Below are 23,570 nucleotides of genomic sequence, written 5' to 3' on the forward strand. Positions count from 1 at the left end.
AGAGAGAAAGAGAGATAGAAGAGAAGAGAAGAGAGAGAGAAGGAGGGAAGGAGGGAAGGAGAGAAAGAGGGAAGGAAGGAGGAAGAAAGACAGGGGGAAGAGGGAGGGAAGGAGTGAGGGGGGAAGGGAGGGTAAAAGGAGAGGGAAAAGGAGGGAGAGAGGAAGAAAGGAAGGGAAATTACTACAGTCCTATGAAAAAATTCTCTAAATCACTATTGATTAGAAAAGTTCATATTAAAACAATTCTGAGGTACCACCTCACACCTATCAAATTGGTTAATATGACAGAAAAGAAATGTTGGAAGGGATGTGGGGAACTGGGATTGTTCTTGGAGTTGCAAACTGATGTACTCATTCTGGACAGCAATTTCTAACTGTATACTCTTTGAGCAATATCATTATTAGGTCTATATCTCAAAAAGACAACAAGAAGGGGAAAACATTATTTATTTAATACATTTATGATAGGCCTTTTTGTAGCAGCTAATAATTGGAAATGGAGGGCATGTCCATTGTTGGGGAATGGCTGAAAAACTTGACATATAATTGTCATGGAATATTATTGTATTATAAGAAATGACAAGCAGGATGATTTCAGGAAACCAAGTCAAGTGACCATTGTACATAGTAACAGCATGATTACATAATGAACAACTGTGAATATCTTAACTAATCTTAGCTGTAATGATCCAAGACAATCTCAAAGACCTTATGATGAAAAATGTCACCTACTGCTAGAGAAAGAACTGATGCTGTGTGAATACAAATGGAAGTATACTATTTTTCATTTGCTTTTTTGTTTTATTCAATTTTTTTTCTCTCAACAAAATGATGATGGAAATATTTTACATGGTTGCATATATATTGGATTACTTATTATCTTAAGGAGGGTAGAAGAAAGAGAGATAGAATTTGGAAATAAAAACTTAACAATGAATGTTAAAATTGTTTTTTTACATATAATTGGGGAAAATAAAAATTTAAAAGTATGACAGCGAAAGAGAGAGAGAGAGAAAGAGAGAGAGAGAGACAGAGAGAGAGAGAGAGAGAGAGAGAGAGAGAGAGAGAGAGATATTCTGGAATCTGAAATGTGTATAAATTGTGGAATCTGAAATATATATATATGTAATTTTAATATCACAAATATATGTATTGAGGAATTACAAGTATGCGTGTCTATGAATGTGGGATCAGAGGTATATGTGATTTGGGGCTCAAAAGTGTTATGTATAAATGTGGGATCTTCCACGTGTATGATTTTAAAATGGAAAGTGTATTGTGACTTTGGATAAGAAGAATGAATGTGAAGAAGTGAGATTGGAAGCATATATTGTTATTGTGGCATCATACGTGTGTTTATGATTATAAAATCATAAACATGTATATTTTTGGATTAGAAATATGTGTGATTTGGGGGATCTTTTAACATGAAAAATACAATTAGAAGAGTGTGCTGATAGGCTCAGAAGAATATGTGTGATTGAAGTATGTGTGTGTGTGTGTGTGTGTGTGTGTGCATGTGCATGCATGTGATGACTGTGGGAACAAAATTATACATATAATTGTGGAATCTGAAGGGTTTAAGTATGATTTTAGGGACAGAAATGATTATGGGATCCCAATTTCATATATGAGATTGTGTGATCAGGAAAGTGTGTGATTGTGGACTCAGATGTGTGTAATTATTGGAACAGAATATGTGTTTGTCATTTGGATTCAAAAGACTGTGTGAATATTGGACTAGAAGTTTGTGTGATGGGATAAGAACTGTGTGAGAGTGTTTAATCAGAATTGTGTGCATGTGATTTTGGGATTAAAAAGTGGGCATGTGTGTGATTATAGAATCAGTAGTAAGAGTGTTTATTATGGGATCAGAAACACATGTGAAATTCAGGATCAGAGGAATGTATTGTGATTCTGGGATGAGGTGTGTGTATGATTATGGAATCCAAAATGTTTTTGTGAAATTCTAGGATCAAAAGTATGTTGCACTGTAGGCTGAAATGATAGTGTGTGATTATGGGAATAGAAACTTCCCTCCTTTCTTTCTCCCTCCCTCCCTCCCTTTTTCCTTCCTTCGTTCCTTCCTTTGTTCGTTCGTTTGTTTCTTCCTTCTTTTTTGCTCAAAATGACTAATATGGAAATATTTTACATGATTGCATAATTATAACCTGTATCAGATCACTTACTTTCTCAGGTGGAGGGGAGGATTTAGAGGGCTGAAACTCGAGTTAATGCACTGAGATCAGGACAGCGGAGCACTTGAAGCTAACTACTGACTGGACAATACTCTACAGGCATATGCTTGGAAATGGCCCTTCCCACTATCCTGTGCTGGCTCGATGATTGGTGTATACAGAGAATTGTAGGAGGAACTAGGAGTAGAATAAGACTAGCCAGGGTCACTTTTGCGGGTGGATGAGGAAGAAAGAGATTGCGGGGATTCTATTTCCATCCCCTTCACTTCTACCCTGAAGACCAAGAATAAAGATTAAAGACTTTTGCCTATCCTGACTCTGGCTTATTCTAAAGTATCCTGGGTGCTCGTGAGGTCGTCACAGGAGGAGAAGAAAGGAGAAATAGAATTTGGAACTCAAAACTTAAAATATAATCTAAATTTTCTATGTGTAATTGGAGAAAAAAAATGTTATTAAAAAAGAAATGTATGTGTGTAGGGTGTGTGTGTATATTGTAATAAAAAGTGTGTGTGATTGGAAGTGTATATAATATTGTGGGATCAGAAGTGAATGTGTATATGTATAATGGTAAGGTCAGAAGTCTGTAATAGCATGAAAAGTGAATTAGTGTGTGATCAGAGTTCTGTATGTAATTGAAGAATCAAAAATTTATGTGTGTATATATGGTTTAGGGATCAGAAGCATGAGTATATTATTCTGGGATTATAAAGGCAGATGTGAATTCATGAGATCACAAGAATGTGTGATTTTGGAATCAGATGTATGTGAATATAATATCAGAATTGTGTGTTTATTATTGTGAAAAAATAAATGTGTGCATAAGTGTATGTGATCAGAAGTGAGTGTGTATGTGGTGATTGTGGAATTAGAGATGTTTGTTATATCAGAAGTGTGTCTGTGTGTGTGCGATTGTGGGATCATAAGTTTAAGTGTGATTGTGAGATCTTCTAGAAGTGTGTATGTATAATTATGGACTCAGAACTGAGCGTGTGTCAGAGTGTGGGACTCAAGTGGGTGTTTGTGTGATCAGAAGAATGATTTTGTGATTGTGGGATCCAAAGTTTATATCTATATGATTTTGGGATTATTAGTGAGTGTGTGTGGGTTCAGAAGAGAGAGTATTGCTGGCATTGGAGACAACACTAGCTAAAATGTAACAGATGGGCTATATTGTTTGAGGAATGGCAGGAAGACCAGTGTTACTGGATCCAAGTGTATGTGGTTAGATGTAAGGTATAAGAATATTGGAAAGGTTAGTTATGAAGGGCGTGAAGCCCTTCACACTTGGACAATAAAATCACACGCTCATAGAGGAGGTAGAAATGCTTAAAAAAAAAAAGAAGGTGGAATATAGCTGGGTTGGATCAAGACATATAAAAGAGATTCAAGTTGTGTGAAAGCAGTAATGGAATAATTAATAACAAACTTGAAAGGCAGAGGTATTAAAAATATGGTAAAATCTAAAACTTTATCGATATAAAAAAAGATGACATTGATAACAGAAACTCCTCAAAAGGATTCTCTAAGAGAAATATCTAATATTAAATAATTATTAGCCTGTATGTTTACTCTTCATCTCTATAAAATTTTTTGTAAGAGTCTAGGGTTAAGAAGAAGAACAAGATGGACTATATCTTGTAGCAGTCTTTACAATTAGAACATATATAATAAGCATATTCTTATGACATCACAAAAATACTTAAGAAAAAAAATGTTTTAGAATATAAAATGTAAAATAAAAAAGAAACTAAAATATTATAACATATTTTATATTATATAGAATATAAAATGTAAAATTAAAAAAGAAACTAAAATATTATAACATATTTTATATTTTCACTATTGTTTAATTTATTCTACCTTTGAGCTATTAAAATTTAAAGCTTTGCCATGTAGAATTTGAATAGCATTCAGAGAGATTTGACCCTTGTTAAAATAAAGAAAATTTTTTATGTGACTTATATTCATTCTGATTTATTTCTGGTGATGGTATATTTTATGAAGGTATTATTAAGAAATAAGCAGACTTTTATAAGTGATATTCAAGAAATGGATCATATCTTTACAGCTTATTGATTAAATGAAAAGAGGTATATCTCAATTTCTGTCTTGTCATATTTATTGTTTGCTGATTAAGGAAAAAAATTATTCAGTAAAACATAATTCCATCTTCTACACTCTTTTATCACAAGGTTCATAACTGCAATATATTTAAAAAATCTTCCCAGATTCTTTTGAATATGTAGCAAAAGAACTGATGAAATTCAAAAACCCTCTGATAATAAATAGCAAATGGTCAGGTAGCCTTGTGGAAAGAATTATTCTCATTGTATCAAGATCCAGGCCATTACAAAACTTCTTGGAAGACATATGTTATCACTTAAAGGATTTTGGCCTGTCTCTCCACAAAGCTGAAATGGACAAAACCTATCTACTGACCAGATTTTGTGATGTATTTGGATGGGCACTCTATACAGTCTGTCCAAAACCGTGTATATCTGGGACAAACAAGTGCAGATGGACAACAAGCTGTTCTCCAAAATTAAAAAATGAAAGGCAAGTAAGCTGGATTTATTTCAGGAAATTGAAAAGCTCTAACTACCAATTTTCCATAAAAGCAAAGGGCATTATTATTATTATTATTATAATTTTTGCTGAGGCAATTGGGATTAAGTGACTAGGAAATGTTAAGTGTCAGAGGTCACATTTGAACTCAGGGCCTTATTTTCTTTTTCTTTTTTTTTTTTTTTCCTTTTCTTTTATTTTTTTTAATTTTTTATTTAATAATTACTTTATATTGACACTCGTTTCTGTTCCGATTTTTTTTCCCCTCCCTCCCTCAGGGCCTTATTTTCAATATGAGTGTTTCTTTGAAATTGATATGTGGTATCACTGCACATATGTAAACCTTTATAAAATTGCTTACTATTTTAAAGAGGAAGGAAGAAATTTTAAAATATTAAATGATTAAAACTGTCTTTACTTATGATTAGAAAAAATAAGATATTTTAAAAAAGGAATTGATATATGGTAAAAAGGCATAACTGCATATGAAGAATATTCACACAGAGAGCAATGAAGCAATTAATAGTGTGTATGAACATATTATAACCAGTGAAAAAATCCAAAGAACAAGCTTAGATATTAAAGAATTTTCAAAGCTCTTCAACATAGGTGTAAATAATTGTAGCTTTTCCCAAAGAACAAGATGCCAAGAAAGCTAATGATGACTTAACAGTGAATAAGGCTAATTCCCAATTTCTAATTTCTACTCATTCAGCACTCTCTCCTACCAACCTCCATTCTCTAGCAAAACAGCACAATGTGACCATAAGTAATTTCTTTGTAGCTGCTATATTAAGGGCCAGCACAATCTGCTGTTCTGGGCCCTCTTCTCATCTTATTTTATGGATTTAATGATCATATCTATTTATCTAGACCTAACTTTTTTGGTTACCTCAATTCTTGCATCTCCACCTGTTTATTTCAGATATCTGAACTAGATGTCCTAGAGATATCTTAAATTCAACATGTCCCAAACTGAACTTGAGATGAAAAATAGGGATGTTGGTAGAAAATTATCATAATTAAGAAATCAGGATAACCTATTTATGAGTCAAGAAGTTAGCAGATAATGCCAACATTCTAAATAAGGATATATCTAGATTTATAAGCCCAGTGTAAAGTTGGCCTATTTTACTGTTACAATTGAAATACATGTTTTAGCAAAGTTGAAAGAGGGCTTCTACAAGGTGAAATATTTGTGTGACTGAGTGATAAGAGCTGACAATTATTTAGCACTTCAATATTTGGACCTCAGTTTGTATTCATTGATTCATTTGATCCTTATAACATTCTTGCAAGAAAGGTATTGAATTTTTCAGATGAAGAAACTTATATTAGGGAAAGATAAGAGAACAGGGAGGGAATGTTGATATTGGACAATGACCGACTGCCAAAATTTCAGGATGATCACAAATGTTACAAATCATGACTTGGTTGATTATTTTTTTTTTTATTTTCTATATAGGAAAATGCTGGAGACAATAGTAATGATTCAAATTAAATTTAAAAGTGTCCCATTTACTTCCATACATCTCCACCAAGCAACCAATTTAAAAAATATTTACACAGCTCTTATCTGAAGTATTATTTTAACCTATATTATTCCTGATTACAAATTAAACTGACTATTCATGTTATGGGTGGAGGGTGACTGAGCAACCCCACTCCTTCCCCATCACATGTCCTCAAAGTTTGTTGAACTGGTTGCTTCTAACAGCGAGATAGGGGTAAAAAATGAATGAAATTGGGGAGAAACTCCAAGTATTTAACTTTGTTGATGTGACAAATGTTTCTGCCTTGTTTACCCTGTGGATTTAGATTTACTTACATCACATGTATTTTCTTTCTTTTCATGTCATTAGGTTCAACTAATTAGCAATCTTACCTTTTACAGAAAAACTTTAATTGTTAAACAAAGAAGTTTGTAATTTATCCTAGAGGGAAGAGATTCTTTTTTTTTCCCCTGAGGTAATTGGAGTTAAGTGATTTGTCCAGGGTCATACAGCTAGGTGTATATAGCCCGGGTCATACAGTTAAGTGTCTGAGGTCACATTTGAATTCAGGTCCTCCTGACTTTGGGGCTGGTGCTCTATCCACTGTGCCACTAGCTGCCCCAAGATATTAATTCTTGAACCATATATCTTGAGTTCAAATCAAGCCTCTCTCAATTACTACCTGGCTAAACGTGAACAATTCATTTAATCTCAGAGTGTCTTATTTTCCTCACATATAAAATGAGGGGGCTGGACAAGATTAACTTTTCGAGCCTTTTGCAGCTCTAGATTTATTTAGTCTCATTGGAAGTCACTGAAATTTCTTGAGTCATGATGATATTCATTTCTAAAGAATAGTTTTATTAGGAATAATTCTATTAGTGCCTGTGACATAATATGAATTATGAAGTTTTGACACTTCAGTTTTCACCAGTTATTTATTCAACCTCAATTTCTTATTGTTTGCAAATGTATCTACAAAATTAAGTTTACATGCATTATAAGTAACAGAGGTCATACACTTTCAAAGGATGATTTCACTTTATTTTGAAGATATTTGCTTTTGATAATGGAAAGATAGAATCTGATACAGTAACCAGGACAAACCACATGCTATACTAATAATGATAGAGCACAACAATTTCTTCATTTTCCCTCACATAGTCTTCTAAACCATGCATCTAACAAATACACAGAAGGGAAAGCAAGGGGGAAAACAATTACAGCAATAAAACAATGGCTTAAAATGTCAAATTTCCTTAGCTTGCAAATCCCAACTCCCTCCACATTGGATAAGCACCAGATGTAACCCAATTAAACTCAACAGTGCACAGGTGTTCATATGAATGACTAAAACAAAAGAATACTTACCTTTAGGGCTCTTAAAAATTAGAGTTCTTTAATTTCCATATACTTTCCAAACAAAATTCAACAATAAAATATTGAAACAGAAAGAAATTAAATTCAGCGGGGGGGGGGGGGGAAGGAGGGGGAACTCAATCAGCATGAGTTATAACCCAATTAAGCTGAATAATACTCAGGTGTTTGCAGGAGCAATCTCACTTAAAATTTTTCTAAAACAAATGAACTAAAAAAACCACAAGGTTTTATATGAAAATGTTTGTCCTTCAAAGGTGCATCAACATAAAAAGCATTTGGATTTGATACATTTATTTTGCTTTATAATAAACAACAACAACCTATAAATAGAATCTAAGTATTCAAATGGGGTACTTTATTTGAGTGATTCTGAGTTTTATCAAAAAATTAAATTCTGAAGTTATTTTGATCAGTAAAAACAATAACAACCACAAACATACAGTGTTAATGGTAGTATGAGGCATCTTGGTATGGTAGGAAATTGATTTTGAGAATACAACAGATTGAAATAAAATTTCAGATTTGGATTAATAGTGGACTTTTTGTTATAGGAACCTGTCTTTCTATACTTATGAAAGCATAAGTCTAGATGAATAATAATGGTGATGATGATGATATTGATAGCTATATCTGAGATGTTAAACTAAAAGAATTTAATGAGGGCTTATTTATATGTTTAGGAGATATAATGTAGGAATGTATGTATAACTTCTTCATTATCTAAGTAGAATTTTTAAGTGCCTGCTAAGTTCCAGGAACTATATTAAGATACAGAGCTAAAAATAAAGCAGTTTAGCCTCTCAAGAAACTCACTTGTTATATATCCAACATGTGGAAATATACATTTAACTTAGGTTATTTAATCAGTCCCTTGTCTGTCTTGAAGTGCTCAGTTCAGAATGGAGTTAGTCCTGGTCATCCTATCTATAGTTGAATGGGGTCTAGTTTGCTTATTCTCATACATTTTAGCTCGTTCTTCTTAAACCCAAGTGAGTTGTAACAATTTTACTTACATAACTAGATTATGTTTGTTAATTATTTCTTCCAAAAAAGAAAGGAGTAAAAAAGTGCACAGGTCTTGTTGCTTTTCTCTTTGTAAGATCTGTCACATATATCAATTTCTCTCCCCTGACTCTGTAACCACATTGGTATAGACTTTTATCACCTCAAGCCGGAACTTTTGCTGCTTCATATCCTTGTCTCAAATCTCTCCATACTGTACTCTAGTCCATCCTTCACTCAAATGTTAAATTGATTTTTCTAAAGTGTAGTGTCATCTGCCTCCCCTCCTTTATTTAATAAACCTTAGTGGCTTCCTATTAACCTTCAAATAAAAAAATCTTCTGCTTGGCTTTTAAAGTCATAACCTGGATCTTTTCTAGTCTTCTTGTACTTTATTCTGCCCCACAGTAGATCCAGTAACACTGACCTACTTGCTATTCCTCACACAAACCCCTCCTCTGAAATTCATGCATTTTCACTGATTGTGACCCATTCTTGGAATCCTTTCCTTCTGATTTCTATTTTCTGGCTTCCTTAGCTCACTTTAAGTGTCAACTCAAATTCTATCTTTAATAGGAAGCCTTTTCCAATTCTCATTAATGGTAAGTCATTTTCAGTCATGTCCAACTCTTCATAATCTCTTTCAGAGTATTTCTATCTGGAGTGTTTTGCTATTTCCTTTTCCATTTCATTTTACAGATGAGGAAACTGAGGCAAACAAAGTTAAGTGACCTACCTGGGATCACACAGTTTGTAAGTTTGAGTTTGAATTTGAACTTGGGACTTCCTGACACCAGGTTTAGCATTATATTCATAGTACCATCTAGTTTCCTTGATTATATAAATATTTGTTTTCATCTTATTTCATTAGACTGCAAGCTCCTAGAGGACAGGAGATGCTAATTACTTTCTTAGCAAATTACTTAATCTTTGCCTCAGTTTAAAATAAAATATTATTTATAAAGCACTTTACAAACTATAAAATGCTATATAAATTGTAGCTATTATTGTTTGTATCTACAAATTGTAGCACAATACCTTATACACAATAGGCATTTCTTAGATGCTTATTGACTTGACTTGTCTCAGTGTACAATATAAATCAAGTATATACAGATGTAATGAATGCTAAACCCAGGATCATCAAAAGTGGGCATTTGACAACACATATACAACAATAACAACAAATCAAATAAAGTTAAAATAGGATTTAGTAATCTTACTTATAACTACTATTATAATGTAGTAGGAGGTGTTACCCCAGTCTCATCAGAAAATTAACTAGTTTGTAGAATTTCTAACTAGTCATTTAAAATAAAAAATGTCAACTGCACTTTGAATAATCCAAAAACTCCTGATCAATATCTTCTGGCAAAACAGCCAGGTTTGGGCTAATTTTTTTAATCTGGTTATGCTCTCCAAAATTACTAGAGTAATTTCAGGATAATTCTCTCTAGATGTCATTCAACTTAAATGATATAGAATTTCTGCACTTATGACCTGAATCTCTGCATTTCTTAACTCACACATTTGCCTCCAAATTTGGACACATCTATTTGGAGATAGTAAATATTTTTTTCAAAGGCTTACCTTGATTTTCTTTATTTCCCTCACTAAATAATAGCAATTCCCTGTAAGAGAAATTTTCCAAACAATTATAAATATTGATGACTGTGCCACAGATTAATTTTGCCTTGTTCTGATCTTATCCAGGAAGCATAACTCAACTGTATTTTTTCAGGTTTCATCAGGCATTTTGATGAATTTGACAACAATAAAAGAAACACTAATGGTCAATTCTGAGGCATATTTTCCTCCTTAATAATAGCTAAGCAGTTGCATAAGCAACTTATAAGCCTGAGATTATCTATGCAGACAAAATCCCCACAAGGCTGTCGGAGATTTGTTAGTTTCCTTTCTTTAATTTTTTTTTGTTTTGTATTTTATTTTTTTCTTCATTACATGTACTATTTTCAATATTTGTTTTTAAAACTTTGAGTTTCAGATTCTCTTCCTTTCTTGCTCCCCAACCCCCTCTTACTGAGAATGTAAGCAATTGAATATAAGTTGTGAAGTCCTGCAATTTTCTCTCTAGATGTCATTCCATAATAGTTATGTTATGGAATAAAAAACATAGACCAAAAAAAAACCTTCAAGAAAAATTAAGTAAAAAATAAGCTTCAATTTTCATTCAAACACTATCAGTTCTTTCTCTGGGTAGGGATAGCATTTTTTTCCATCATAACTCCTTCAGAGTTTTAAAATTTTTTTATTTTAATAATATATTTTTAATACATACAAAAATAATTTTCAATATTTATCTTTGCAAAATATTGTGTTCAATTTTTTTTTCCCTCTCTTTCCCTCAACCCCTTTTCCAAGATAGCAAACAATTCAATATAGGTTAAAGAACTGTATTCCTTCTAAACATATTTCCATATTCATCATGCTGTATTAAAAAAAATCAGGTCAAAAGGGGAAAAAAAAAACCATGAGAAAGGAAATTTTTCGGTCATCTTGGATCATTTTATTGATGAAAATAGTTATGTCATTCACAGCTGTTACAATATTGCCATTACTTTGTACACAGTATATTTCACTTTGCATCAGCTCATGGAAATGTTTCCAAGTTTTTCTTAGGGCATTCTGCTCATGATTTCTTTCTTTCTTTTTTTCTTTTTTCATTTAAATTTTTTTTATTATTAAAGCTTTTTATTTACAAAACATATGCATAGGTAAATTTTCAACATTGATCCTTGCAAAACCTTCTGTTCAGATTTCCCCCTTCTTCTCTCTCCCTACCCCCCTCCTCTCCAAACTGGCAGGTAGTCCAATATATGTTAAATATGTTAAAATGCATGTTAAATCCAATATATGTATACATATTTATACAGTTATATTGCTGCACAAGAAAAATAAGATCAAGAAGGAAGAAAAAGAAAAAATGGAGAAAGAAAACAAAATGTATGCAAACAACAACAGAGTGAGAATGCTATGTTGTGTTCCACACTCTGTTCTCATTGTTCTCTCTATGGGTGTAGATGGCTTTCTTCATCACTGAATAAGTAGAACTGGTTTGAAACATTTCATTGTTGAACAGAGCCACGTCCCATCAGAACTGATCATCATATAGTATTGGTGTTGCTGTGTATAATGATCTCCTGATTCTGCTCATTTCACTTAGTATAAATTCATGTAGGTCTCTCTAAGCTTCTCTGAAATCATCCTGCTGGTCATTTCTTACAGAACTATAATATTCCATAACATTCATATACCATAATTTATTCAGCCATTCTCCAATTGATGGGCATCCACTCAGTTTTCAGTTTCTTGCCACTACAAAGAGGGCTGCCACAAACACTTTTGCACATGTGGGTCCCTTTCCCTCCTTTAAGATCACTTTAGGATATAATCCCGGTAGAAACACTGCTGGATCAAAGGATACGCACAGTTTCATAACTTTTTGCTGCTCATCATTTCTTATAGCACTATAGTATTCAACCATAATCACACACCATAATTTATTCAGTCATTCCCTTAATTTCCAATTCTTTGCCCCTAAAAAGAGTTGCTATAAATAATTTTATTTTGGCACACGGTTTTTTTTTTTTTTTTGCTTTTTTTATATCTCTTTTGAGATACAAACCTAATAGTGATCTTACTGTGTCAAAGGGTATGCATGATTTTATAGCACTATATAAACGTTGGGTATAGTTTCTTTTTCTTTTATTTTTTTTAAAGCAAAATAAGAAAAAAGAAAAATCAAAAAGGAATATAAAACAAAAGAGAACATTGTCATGTGCCCAGCAGAATATTAGGATTCAAAATATATAACAACAGATAATAAGATCAAGAAAGTACATATATAATAATTATACATATATAATATATAATAATAATTATATAATATGCAATATACATTATAATGTGTAATAATATACATATATAATAATATGTAGAAGAAATTATCTTTTCTTTACTTCCTTGTAAATTGTTTTTCTGTTCTCTGTTATGCACCTTGTTTACTTCTTTTTTAATCCTCCACTCCAAGGAGGCTATTGTTAAGAAAGGATATATTTTTGTATAATATGTAGATATATACATGCACATACACACATCCCCAGGGATATCCTCAGGGCCAGTGCTCTATCCACTATGCCATCTAGCTGTCCCTATTGGCTCTTACATGTTAAATTTTCTATTAAATTTGGGTTTGATGTATAGAAAGTCTTGAAAAATCTGCAATTTCATTGAATGTGCTTTTTTTCTTATTCACTATAATTGTTTTTTTTCCTTGTTTCTTATAAAATTTTCTCTTTGATCTAGAGGTTTTGAAGTTTGCAATAGTGTTCCTGTGTATTTTCTGCAAAGGATATCTTTGAAGTGATGATCGATGGATTTTTGTTTTCTATTTCTACTTTCCCATCATGTTCTTTCACTCCAGGACAATTTTCTTGGATTATTTTTTATGTTATTGTCTCGTTCCTTTTTTGGGGACAACTTTCAGGCTGTCCAATTATTCGTAGATTTTCTCTTCTTGATCTTCTTCACACCTGTCATTTTTCTTATAAGTTTTTCACATTCTTTATAATCTGTTTTTTTTTTTTTTTTGTTGTTGTTGTTGTTATTGTTGCTCTCATAGTTTCACCGGCTTTTCCTTGCCTAATTCTAATTTTCAAAGAGTTATTTTCATCTCTGGGACTCTGTATCTTCTTTTCTAATTGACTCACGTTTTTCATTATCTTCCTTTTTTAAAAAATTTTTCCTCATTTGATTTTAAAATTCTTTTTTGAGTTGTTCTATAAATTCTCTCTGGGCAAGGAGCCATTTCATAGTACTCTTTGGGATAGAAGCTATATTTACTTCAGTGCTCTCCTCTGAAGATGATGAACCCCCTGGTCTTCCCTGTTCCCATAGTTTGTTTCTATAGTGGGAGTCTTTCTTCTAATCCTCAGATGGGAAGGATGGTGTCTCTGGCTTCACATCAGCTCTTGTGCTATCCTGACTGTTGTTTCATGAAACTTACAATATTTTCTTCTTGACTGGGAAGTTGTGGAATTGGTTCTAGAATATCAGAGCAATCTTTTTGAGGAGGGTTCCTGTTCCACTGGGACTACAAGCTCTGATTGCTACTGCTTCTCTTCACCCTGGAACTGTCATCCAGAACTTCCATATGGACTTGAGTATGGGTGAAGCAACACAGTCCTGCCTCAGTGCTTGCACCAAGATTCCTGCAATCTTTCTCTAACCAGTTTTTGACCCCCTTACTATCCATGGGCTGGAAGTAGCTGCTGTCGCTACTGATTCAGTGACTGCCAAGACCTGCTCCTGTTTTGCTGGGCTGTGCTGGTGTGGTCTATCCTGGACTGTGCTCCACTCTCATCCCAGTGTCTCAGACTTTTTCTGCCTGCTTTTCTTAGTTGTCTTTGATGATGTAATTAAACAAAGACAGTAAGAAAGAGACTGATGGAATAAGTTACTCCCTTTTAAATATCCATGGAGTTATAGTTCTGGCTTTGAAGAGGGAATTTTTCAGCATTTTGAAATGCAAACCTTTTAGCCTTTCAAGCCTTACATGGCTGAAAGCAAGATCAATATTCCCAAACAATTGACTGGGCCAACTCTAATCATAAAATGGATCATATTCCCACATTGCTACATAAATAAATAAAAGATGACACCATGGATTAAGGCCCAAGTTACTACTTAGGCTTCCAGAGGACTAGTGACTTCACACAGAGAACTCATATCAGGGAGAAAATTTTAACTCAGATCTTCCTAACTTCAAGAAGAAGCTAGGTGGCCCAGTAAACAGAATGCCAGAAGACCTAAGTTCATCTTCAAAATCTAAACTCTGTCACTATGTTTGTGATCTTGGACAAGTCACTTTATTTCTGAGTGCCTTAGGTTGCTCACAGACAAAATAGGCATAACAATAACAGATTCTTTCTAGGGATATCATGAGGATCAAATAAGATCTATAAAAAGCATTTGGTTTGGTGCCCAGAACATAGTGTACACTTAATAAAAGCTTATTTCCTTCTTTTCCTTTTACCTTTTCTATCTGCCAAGTAGCCAAATTTTATTATTACACAGATTAAAATCTAATACCTAAACAATTCAGATTGTTATCAGAGATGAGTCCTTAAGTGGAAGCCAATTGCTTAGAGTAACATTGTCAACTTGACAAAAAATAGGATGTTAGGCTGTATGAGGGCTTTGGAGTAATTAAATTGAGATTTCAGTAGAACTTATTTTAGAATAAAAACAATTAAGATACTCTAAGAGAATAGATAAGAAATGAATAGGAAAAAATTTATCCTTTTGACATCAGGACATTTAAGTAATATGTGCTAAGTAAGGACATACAGAAAGGAAAAACAAAATAAAAAGGCTTGTGGTCAAGTAAGCAAAGTTACATACATATAGACATATATATATGTATGTATGTATATATATATATATACATACATATATATATATATTTCATAGATATAGATAGAGTTATAGATATTTCTCCTCAAAAGATATAAAAATAAATACAAAGTTATTTCAGAAGGGAGTAGCCCTGGATACTGGGAGTGATTGATCAAAAGTGGCTTCCAGCAGTAAGTGGAACAGGATCTGAGCACTGTAAAAAGTAAAGGATTCTAAGGGACACAACAGAGGAGAGAGGGCATTTTCACACTATATAAAACAGTCTTGAACATAGTACACATTTAGTAAATATTTGCTGAATTGAGCATTTTTGTATTTTATATTAAAATTATATTGAAACCATATTTTACATGCTATAGACCATAAAACTCCATTTTCAATTCAGCAAAATCTCCTAGGAAAAGGCAAAAATAATAATTATATTATACAAATGAGGTGCAGAGGAAGAATAGACACAGAGGCATTAGAAGAGGTTGAAGGATTTATAGTTTTGAAAATGCGTAAATAGGCAGTACAACACATACCATAAAGTGTTTACACCTTCTAAAATCTATAAAGCAATAAGGGAATAGGAATAGGTGGAAAGGGAAGCAAAGGGAGAGGGAACAAAACAAGGTAGGAATCCATGGGTGGGGGAGAAGTTAAGTAATAGCAAGACAAGTTAAAAAGCAGAATTAAAGTAGAAGAGTTATCAGGGACAGAAAAGAAGAAACACACACACAATTACAGAAAAAAATGGGACTAATAATCATTGATCTTAGACAAGTTCAAACGTAAGAGATTCAATCAAGAGAAAAATCTGCATTATATGTCAGTCATACTAATATAGAATAAATGGAAATTCATTATTATATATTTTGAATCTTCCCTGATGTTCTTCTGGGCACATAACAATGTTCTGTTGTGTTTTGTTTTGTTTTTCTAGTCTGTTTTTTTCTTATTTTGCATTTAGTGAAATAACCAAAGTGAAAAAAAAAAAGATCATGGATGGTTAGCTAGAAGTTTTACCATAACTTCTAGAAAGTTGAATGGGTATTTCAATTCTACCCTACAATGAAGTAATAAGTAAGTCATAGTAATTTTAAACATTAGATAAGGATATAATCCTTTCTATTGCTTCAAATATGATCAAGCAAATTTGGAAATTAAGGTGTGGAAATAAATGAAAATTAGTGAAAACTTATTTAACCAATGCATTGATTGCTATATTTAAAGTTTAATATTATTTTAATCATTTACTGAGGTTCACATAATCACTTATACTAGGTATAAGGTAAAATAAACATCTTCCAAACTTCTTAACAGTATAATTGTACACTGAATGGATTAAACTAGGATTAGGGAAATGGATCCAACTATTTATGATGCTATTAAATTTCTTGAAAAATAAGTAAAATTTCATTGTGCATTCATAAATAACTTTGTTTCCTAAAGTATCCTGCTTTTTTCACTGTATTTGATTTATGATTTCCTATTTGAGTGTATTTTTTCCCAAATTGTACTCTTTTGGTAAATTCATCCAGGATTTTCTTTTCTCAGTAAAAGAGAAAGAGATTTCTTTGCATCCTCTGACACTGACAATCACCCCCTTCTCCTTGATATTCTCTTTTCCTTAGATATTCACAACATGTTCTTTCTCAATTCTCTACTTGCCTGTCTGACTTTGTTTCTTTTTCTGGATTTTTATCTATGTCTCAGTCACTATTCATGAGTATTCTTCAGTACTGTCTTCGGCCCTCTTCTCTTATCCCTGTATATGATTTCATTTAGAAATTTCATCTGTTCTCATGAACTCAATTATTACCTGTATGCATATATGACTCTTTTTATACTTAATATTTTATTTTCTCCAGTTACATGTAAAACAATTTTTACATTTGTTTTTAAAACTTTGAATTCTAGATTCTCTCACTTCTTCCCTACCCCAATCCCTATTAAGAAGACATATGTGCAGTTATGCAAAACATTTCCTTAAAGGTATTGTTAGGAAATATGGACCTTTCTTCTTTCCCTCAAAAAAACCCTGAAGAAAATATTAAAAAAAGAATGCTTGAAGACAATCATCCTTACTCTGGATATTAAAAGCATTTTTTATCTTAAGATTTTTTCAGAGTAGTCATGGAGTTTTGTGTTGCTGAGAATAGCAAAGTCACTCACAGCTGATCATCCCACAACATTGTTATTGTTTTTTACACAATACATTTTGTTTTGCTTGAGTTCAGGAGAGAACTTTTCAGGTTTTCCTGAGAATATCCTATTCATCGTTTCCCTTAGAACAATAATATTCCATCATAATCACATACCATAAGTTAGTCAGTCACTCCCCAATAGATGGATATCCTCTCAATATATGACTATTAAAGCTACTTGTTCATGCCTAACTTCTCTTCTGATTTAAAGCTGTGTTACTTTTCCAACTATGTATTAGATAGTTTAAACTGAGTATCTCATAGACTTCTTAAATTCAAAATGTTCCAACGTAAACTCATTACTCCACATACACACTCTTCTTCTTCTTTTTCTTCTTCTTCTTCTTCTTTTCTTCTTCTTCTTCTTCTTCTTCTTCTTCTTCTTCTTCTTCTTCTTTTCTTCTTCTTCTTCTTCTTCTTCTTCTTCTTCTTCTTCTTCTATATTATATATATTATTATTAACCTATTATTGTTGAGGGTGTTATCATTCTAAGTTAATGGCAAAATTCTCTGGTCTGTCATCTGTATCATGGCTGGAAATGTTTAGTTGTTTTGCCAGAGTAGAGCTTCAGAGCCAAATGATTCCAATTTAAGTCTTACCTGAGACACATAGTAAGACTAACTTTGTAATCTTAGTCACAAGCTATTAGTGGCCTAGGCGACTCTTTTAACATCAAAAATTTCAAAGAAGATGCCATTTAATTGGCTGATATCTTTTTTTTTTCTCTGAGAGCATAGACCTTCAGAACATTTTTTACAGGCTTATGAAAATGAATTGAACAATGAATTAGAGAAGCCAGAATTGAATTCATCATACCCCTTAACCTCTCAGTTTCAACTTCTTCATCTGTAACATAAAGAATTTGTGTGAGATGATCTATAAGACCCCATGCCTTCTATAAATATTATGACCTTATGATTATTTTGTAGATACATTATTATATGTAAAAGATCTCTAATTGTGTGGATGTATCATCCTCAAAGATAGAAAACAAGTCCTTATTTCCTCAATTGTTAATCAACCAATAAACATTTATTAAGCTCCTAATATTTTCTAGGTACTGTACTTAATGATGGTGATACAAAAAAAGACTGAAATAGTTGTAAGGGAAAGATAACATGCAAATAACTATGCTCGAACACTATGTAAGATAAATCAGAAATAACACCAGAAACAAGGGACTAAAATTAAAAATGATTAGAAAAGGTTTCCTATAGAAGGTGATTTTTTTTTTAGTTGGGACTTGAAGAAAGTCAGGGAAAGCAGGAGGGGAGAGTTCAGAAGGGAAAGCCTTCTAGATATGGGGAACTGACAGTAAAATGCAAGTTGGGAGGAGGATCTTTTTTGAGCAGTAGAAAGGGGGGCAGTTTGGCTTGATTTCAGAGCAAGTATGAGCTTATAAAAGAATACTGGAAGGGTATATGTGTGAGGAAGATTGTGAAGTGCTAGGGGATTTCGTATTTGCTCCTAGAGATGATAGCTAAACACTTAGAAGATTTTATTCAGTGGGGGTGACATTTGGGGAGAAAGAAATTACAAGATCAGACTTGTGGTTTAGGAAGAACACTTTGATAGAGGAGTGAATGATGGATTAGAGTGGGGAGTTTTGTGATAGTCAGATCAATCATGAGGGTTTTTGACAACCTAGGTATGAGATGATGAAAGCTTGCACCAAGGTGGAGGCAATGTCAAAAGGCAATATATTTGAGAGTCATTACAAAGATAAAAGGTAGAATCAATAGACCTTGGCTATAAATTGGATATGAGGGATAGAAGAGAGAGAGAGAGAAGGTAAGGACCACATAGCAGATGATCTTCAAGTTTTGCTATGGCCAATTCGACAGTGAGGTTTTCTGAACTTTACTTATCATCAGATCACATATTCACCAAACCTTCAATTCTTTTTGACTTTCTAGAACTTGTGCTCCACTGCCACAGATTTCAAAAACTTATAGTTGCTATGATAAGACATTGGAGGAAGAACTTCAATAAAGGTTTAATAGCATAGCAACTCAGAAATTGTATCTGTACTATAAATGTACCTTGCATGTATTTGCATATATACACATATATAGTCCAACAACAGAATAGTCACTACTTAATTACTAAATGAGAGCAACTTTTCTTCCATCTCTTTGCCTATGTTTTCCTTGACTAATTTATCGAATATAAAAATTCAGAATGAGTTAATACCATTTCTTGCCCATTTCTATATTACTTATCACTCACTGAATGCTTCTTTCATGAATGACTTCATGATATGCTATCCACCATGGTAGATAGAGGAAAATTTTAAAAATGACACATGAGATTTTTAAAAAGAATGTTTTACAATCATCAGAAGCCTCAGGAGATCTAGAAATGGGGCTGTTCTGGTTTCTTATGCATATTAGTTTGGATCTTAGGATCATATACCTATAGCTGTTATGAAGAAAAACTCCAAGGGAGAAAAAAGTTAAGTTTGTCCATACACTATATGCTGTATATAGTGTATATTCCATCATATTCACATACCATAAGTTAGTCAGTCACTCCCCAATAGATGGATATCCTCTCAATATATTGACATTATTGAATAAGAGACATTATTGAAATGATATTATCTGATTCTGGAGTTCATGAACTTTTCACTATGCCACACTACCTGGACAACACAGTAACTTGTTTCAGATCAGAAATCCAAATGATTTGGGAGGTTATAATACTAAACTTTCCTACTTTTACAGAAACTAGAAATTATTAATTTATCTCTTTCCAGGGACTTTAGGCAGCGATGAAAATAAAATTAGATAACTGGCATAAGACTGAAAAAGAGGAAACATGGGAATAAGTTCTCTCTCTATGGGAGAATAACATACAAACAATATGTATGAAATGACATGTACAAGGGAATAACTTCACATGTAAGGCATTTGCATTAAAGGGGGGGTCAAAAAGCATTTTTTTCAAAGAAGATAGGATTTAGGTGAGATTTGAAGCAAGCCAAGGAATTCAGGAGGTAGAAAAGAAACAAAAGAATGTTCATGGGGGTTGGGAGACAGCCAGAGAGTAAGGAGATGCAAACTATTACAAGGAGGTCAGTGTCACTGGATTGCAATCTGTGGCAGAGTGTAAGGTAGTCGTTTTCGGAAGACTGGAATTTTAATAAAGGGCAAAGTTGTGGAGGGTTTCATAAACCAAATAGAAGTTTTTATATTTGATCCTAGAGACAATAGGGAATCACTGTATTTGACTGAACAGGGGACAAGTATAACATGGTTAAGCCTGTGATTTAGAAAGCTCAATTTGATAGCTGAGTGATTACTTGGAGCAGGGAAAGACTCAAGACAGGAATTCTAACCAGTAAAGTGATGAGGGTCTTTACCAGGGGAGTTCCAGAGTCAGAGAAGAAAAAGGAGCACATACAAGGAATGTTAAGAAGTTAGAAATAACAGAATCTAGCCATTTATTGGCTAGGTTTTGAGTTCAGGTGAGTGAGGTGATAGTGATTAAACTCAGATTATTTTTTGTAAAATAAACTACCTAAAGTTGAAAAAGAAAAGACCCATATAAGCTAAATATTGTAAAAAGGAATTTGTACATTCAAAACAATCAGGAATATTATTTGTATTACTTTCTTCTCCTTTTTAAATTTTTTGGGTAAATAACCTCATTTCTTTCATCCAGTCTTCAAATAGTGTGAAATCAGGTCCCTTAATCATCTTTGTTGTCCATCTCAGAGACCTGTATCCATTATCTGATTGTTTCATCATCAGAAGAGCAGGAAAGATTGATCTAATGTTATAATATATATATATATATATATATATATATATATATATATATATATATATATATATTTACATTGTCGGATCACTTTTCTTTTTCTTTTTTTAATAATAATTTTTTATTGACAGAACCCATGCCAGGGTAATTTTTTACAACATTATCCCTTGCAACTCACTTCTGTTCCGATTTTTCCCCTCCCTCTCTCCATCCCCTCCCCTAGATGGCAAGCAGTCCTATATATGTTAAATATGTTGCAGTATATCCTAGATACAATATATGTATGCAGAACCGATCAGTTCTCTTGTTGCACAGGGAAAATTGGATTCAGAAGGTAAAAATAACCTGGGAAGAAAAACAAAAATGCAAATAGTTTACATTCATTTCCCAGTTTCTTTCTTTGGATGTAGCTGCTTCTGTCCATCATTGATCAATTGAAACTGAATTAGGTCTCTTTGTCAAAGAAATCCACTTCCATCAGAATACATCTTCATACAATATCGTTGTTGAAGTATATAATGATCTCCTGGTTCTGCTCATTTCACTTAGCACTCCAAACCTTTCTGTATTCATCCTGCTGGTCATTACTTACAGAACAATAATATTCCATAACATTTTAATATACCACAATTTACTGACCCATTCTCCAATTGATGGGCATCTATTCAATTTCCAGTTTCTAGCCACTACAAACAGGGCTGCCACTAACATTTTGGCACATATAGGGCCCTTTCCCTTCTTTAGTATCTTTTTGGGGTATAAGCCCAATAATAACACTGCTGGATCAAAGGGTATGCATAGTTTGATAACTTTTTGGGCATAATTCCAGATTGCTCTCCAGAATGGTTGGATTCATTCACAACTCCACCAACAATGCATCAGTGTCCCAGTTTTCCCGCATTCCCTCCAGCATTCATCATTATTTTTTCTTGTCATCTTGGCCACTCTGACAGGGTGTAGTGGTATCTCAGAGTTGTCTTAATTTACATTTCTCTGATCAATAGTGATTTGGAACACTTTCATATGAGTGGCAATAGTTTCAATTTCATCATCTGAAAATTGTCTGTTCATATCCTTTGACCATTTATCAATTGGAGAATGGCTTGATTTCTTATAAATTAGAGTCAATTCTCTATATATTTTGGAAATGAGACCTTTATCAGAACCTTTGACTGTGAAGATATTTTCCCAGTTTGTTGCTTCCCTTCTAATCTTGTTTGCATTAGTTTGTTTGTACAAGGACTTTTTAATTTGATATAATCAAAATTTTCTATTTTGTGATCAGTAATGGTCTCTAGTTCATCTTTGGTCACAAATTCCTTCCTCCTCCACAAGTCTGAGAGGTAAACTATCCTATGCTCCTCTAATTTATTTATAATCTCATTCTTTATGCCTAAATCATGGACCCATTTTGATCTTATCTTGGTATATGGTGTGAAGTGTGATTATGCCTAATTTCTGCCATGCTAATTTCCAGTTATCCCAGCAGTTTTTATCAAATAATGAATTCTTATCCCAAAAGTTAGGATCTTTGGGTTTGTCAAACACTAGATAGCTATAGTTGACTATTCTGTCTTGTGAACCTAATCTTTTCCACTGATCAACTAATCTATTTCTTAGCCAATACCAAATGGTTTTGGTGACTGCTGCTTTATAATATAATTTTAGATCAGGTACAGCTAGGCCACCTTCATTTGATTTTTTTTTCATTAATTCCCTTGAGAGTCTCAACTTTTTATTGTTCCATATGAATTTTGTTGTTATTTTTTCTAGATCATTAAAATATTTTCTTGGAAGTCTGATAAATAAATAGATTAGTTTAGGGAGTATTGTCATCTTTATTATATTCACTTGGCCTATCCAAGAGCACTTATTATTTTTCCAATTATTTAAATCTGACTTTATTTGTGTGGAAAGTTTTTTGCAATTTTGCTCATATAATTCCTGACTTTTCTTTGGTAGATGGATTCCCAAATATTTTATTCTGTCAACAGTTATTTTGAATGGAATTCCTCTTTGTATCTCTTGCTGTTGGATTTTGTTGGTGATGTATAAAAATGCTGAGGATTTGTGGGGATTTGTTTTGTATTCTGCTATTTTGCTAAAGTTATGAATTATTTCTAGTAGCTTTTTAGTAGAATCTCTGAGGTTCTCTAGGTATACCATCATATCATCTGCAAAGAATGATAGTTTGGTTTCCTCATTGCCTACTCTATTCCTTTAATCTCTTTCTCAACTCTTATTGCAGAGGCTAGTGTTTCTAATACAATATTGAATAATAATGATGATAGTGGGCAACCTTGTTTCACTCCTGATCTTACTGGGAAAGGTTCCAGTTTTTCCCCATTGCATATGATACTTACTGACGGTTTTAAATATATGCTCCTGACTATTTTAAGGAAAAGGTTGGATACTTTTTAAAGAATGTTCTGGGGAAAATTATTTTTTTGTTAAATGGCTCAGCTTTCAACCTGATATTATTAAAATTTCTATTGCACAACAAGATAGGTTGTTTCTATCCACATTGGACTTCTGTGGA

The sequence above is a fragment of the Antechinus flavipes genome, chromosome 6, assembly GCF_016432865.1.
Source record: "Antechinus flavipes isolate AdamAnt ecotype Samford, QLD, Australia chromosome 6, AdamAnt_v2, whole genome shotgun sequence".
Classification (NCBI taxonomy): domain Eukaryota; kingdom Metazoa; phylum Chordata; class Mammalia; order Dasyuromorphia; family Dasyuridae; genus Antechinus; species Antechinus flavipes.